This window comes from Sitodiplosis mosellana, unplaced genomic scaffold, assembly GCF_009176505.1.
Source record: "Sitodiplosis mosellana isolate CC-2019 unplaced genomic scaffold, AAFC_SMos_1.0 Smas_scaffold_5, whole genome shotgun sequence".
Lineage (NCBI taxonomy): Eukaryota > Metazoa > Arthropoda > Insecta > Diptera > Cecidomyiidae > Sitodiplosis > Sitodiplosis mosellana.
In genome coordinates, this window is record NW_022595248.1 from 584844 (window position 1) to 588692 (window position 3849).

Sequence of the window (3849 nt, forward strand, 5' to 3'; positions counted from 1 at the left end):
AAAAAAATGTTGAAAAAAGCAATTAATTGTGGTTGCATTTAATGAATAAAACAGATAAAGAAAGAATTCCAGGTCAATGATATCATGAATATGCTAAAGCGAAGCTCAGTCAGGATAATAATCTGATACATATTTCTAAAAGTATTTTTTTTTCCTCCTTGAAGTAGAAAGTACAAATAAAAAGAAACTGAAAATAATTTCTCGTTATTTTCTCTGGTGAGAACTGTTGCATAGCTGTGGAGAAAGTCAATAGGATTCTTATTGATAAATGAAATGAAAACACATTGAAATACACTACAAAGCCTCTATATTTGTTACTGTTATTAATCGATTGCCCGTTTTATAAACATTCTCATGTGATCTGTGAGTAGCTCGTCATCATTTATTTTCTTTACATTTCCGAAATTTTAACGTGAACCAAAGTACGTTTCGGCGTTGATACCTTGAATGTAGGAGCAGGCACAAAAGCAAACGTATGGCTGTAGTTTGGCTTTGTTGTCGTAATTACACTCCATCGGTTGGCGACACATGCAGTTCCTTCGATACTCCAGTACTTTGACGACCGTTGATTTATTGGAATCGCCTTTTTTCACTTTCTTTTCATCCATTTCAGTTCGCTGTGACTCACTTTGTTTGCCAAATAATACAGATTTATAAATAAACTTGACAACATTTTACTAGTTTGCTACATTCTGTTTTTTTTTCGTTACAAATCTCTCGAAGATTAAACTGTTTCTTTTTTCGGTTGAAAATGAGGTCAATTTTTGAGGTTTTTTACTTTTTTCTCATGCTACTTTGATTGTTATACGTGTTCTTGTGAAGTTCATCGAACAACATATTTACCAAATAATTCATTTTGCAAACGGCTTATTTTGTTCAAAGCAGAAAGTGGAACAAGTTGAACAGCTGAATCGGATGTATCAATCAAGATAAAATGTGTTGACAAAAAGACGAAATGAAAAAAACTTAATCGAAAAATTCTTTACAATCAATGATCCGGTTAATCTTGCAAATCCATATGTTTTCATCTGTTGAGGATTATTTGCAGAAGCAAAAAAAAAAATAAATCAGCATTTTTGCAGTTGAAATGTAAGTATTAGCAAGAAGATTATCATAAATGCAATGAAAATCTGAAATATACAGAGAAAGAGACACAGAAAGAAAGAGAGACAGCGACGACAGTAGTCAAGCCGTTCGACATGGAACAGGTATAGAAAAAAAGTCATAAGCTAATAATAAATGTCAAGCATTTTCGAGACGACAACCATTGAATCGATTCCAAAGGCAGAGATAAGGAATGGGAAAAAAGGAGAAAACGGTAAAGGAATGAAAGTGCATACACTGGTTTCAATAGGTGCCTACACGTATTTGGTTTGACTATATGAGAGAAATTGACAAAAAAAAAAGTAATTTTTCATCCCTTGTGCACATTTTTTTGGTCATGATTCGGAATGCACACACCAAAAACACAACCAGCATAATAATAATGCATTTCTCGTCATCCATCGAATGTCCATGTTGTTGTTGCTGCGTTTTTTTTTCTTTTCTTTTACAGGAATCAATTTCAGCGCTCGCATCATTTGTTTTACACTATTTTTTCTCTTCCTACTTTGCTACGGCCCTTGTGTGACATTCTGATAAATGATCTCTGTTCAAATGTTTACATCGACAACAAACAAAATACCAAATTGTAACGCTGAAACTGGATAGTATGGGTTTGAATAAGCAAACATGGTACAAACGTGAGATAAACAACATAGTATTTCAGGTCTGGCGATGGCGTTCGCGTTGGCCAATGGATATGCTTTGTGTCAGTGGCGCACAATCATGTTACTGTCCGAATCGATTTCATATTTGATGCCTGATAGTCGCTTGACCTGTTGTAATAAATGCGTTCGACAAGCGTGCTCCGCTCGTTCGAATATACAGGAGACATCGATACTGCATTCCGTTGGAAAAGATGATGTGTCATGGAACACAATTTATTCCGTCGACCATGATTTGTACGTTCTACTGTCGGTAAACCAAATCGCTCGAACATATCACATCACATTGGTTCAGCCAAAAAAAAAAAAGAAACGAGTTGATTGATTCCCTTATGTCTGTTCTCGTTTTGATGATTTTTAATTTTCTTCCTTTAAGAAATTGAAAACAGAAATGCTGTCTCGCTTTTTTTACGTGCACATATTTCGGCATTTCGAAATATTAATCGAAACAACGATGTGAAAAACGGTGAGAAAATGCCAGTTGGCTTGACTGTGTGTGATGCCACCATCGTTTTAGTTATTGTCAAACGCCATGAAAATCCTTTCATCACATTCCGATCTCTCGATGCCACACAAATCAATTGATTATTAATGAACCATTGGAGCCATTTTTTTATTAACATCATTTATTACCTAATTTAAAACCATCGATCGCACACAAACCAAATCGAATTTTGACATTTTTCCTACTCGTCAACCCGTAATGAATGAGACAATGAATCGAAAGAAATGCATTTTTCATGCTGAAGTAACAGTTTTTTTGATACAGATTGAACCTCCGATTTTGCCGGATTTTTCGACAACCAATTGGTTTTGAGCCCGGCACTTCTGTTACAACACTCAGTGATGAACGTGATGACATCTTTTTAAGCAAATTATTCAAACGACTTTCATTATTCGGTGAAAAATACTTTGATTGCTTTGTTTTTTTTTTCATTGCACTTTTCCTGTCGGCCGCAGCTTTTGTATCATTTTGACCTCCATCGTCTGATGATTTTGCGTCGTTCTCAAACTCATTCAAAAAAGTACAATTTTTTCCGCCTCAACAACCGTGTGCAACGAACTCAAAGCAAGAGGGTAGACGCAGTTCTTCAACATACAAGTTTTAACGAATTTGTCTCATTTTGCACCGAGTAGTACCGAGTACATCTATGCATTTTAAATGTTCTTCGAAAGTATACACATTAGACTGAACCAAATGGCACCGAGTAGCACTGAGTAGATTCTAGTATCGGCGAGTGTTTGTCGAGTATGAATTCGTGTCTAACCACAGATCAGCAAACAATCGAATGATCAATTTTTTACGAAGAAATATATTTAAATTTAAATGTACTGTGAGAATAAGTCTTACTGTTGCACACACCCATTCAACTATTTGGAGTGTGAATTGGTTTTCGGATTTTTTTTTTCACCAATAAACTTTTTGCGCAAAAAAGAAACCCTATACAAAAAAAAAACACAAAATAAAACAATAAAACCAGGTTTTTTTGACGATTAACTTTTTTTTATTACATTTTATTCAATCATTCATAAATTCATTATCAATTCGTTGACAAATTTGTTGAATTTTATGTCAATTTTATTGGCGATTTGTAAATTAAAGGAGGTTTTGTTAGGATTTAACCTTATTTATTTCATTTTTACCGTAAACCTATATCAGAATATTGAAAATTTACGTGCGATATGGTGCACGCACTCAATAGTTCCACCTATTTTAATAAGGAATCTATATAGGGGCGCTGCCACATCGTCATTTACATCGACTCAAGTATCGTCAAATATAATAACATTGTTTTTATTGGCGTACAGTACGCTTTCTCTGTGGAAAGTGTTATTAAGTACGGCTATGGTTTCGTATGAGATTCGCTTAAGATTTTTTTTGGGAATGCGTAGATTTGCACCAATGCCACAGCGTTTTTACTTTATTCAGTGATGAAAAGTAAATACGATTCCGTATATTCTTGCATTGACTAACACTGTAGCTATTGCAATTGTTCATGAACAAACCAACGCAACCATGGTACGTAAGCCTGAAGTTTTCATAGTAAACAACATGTTTTTGGAGGCAGATAGGTCTTGATCG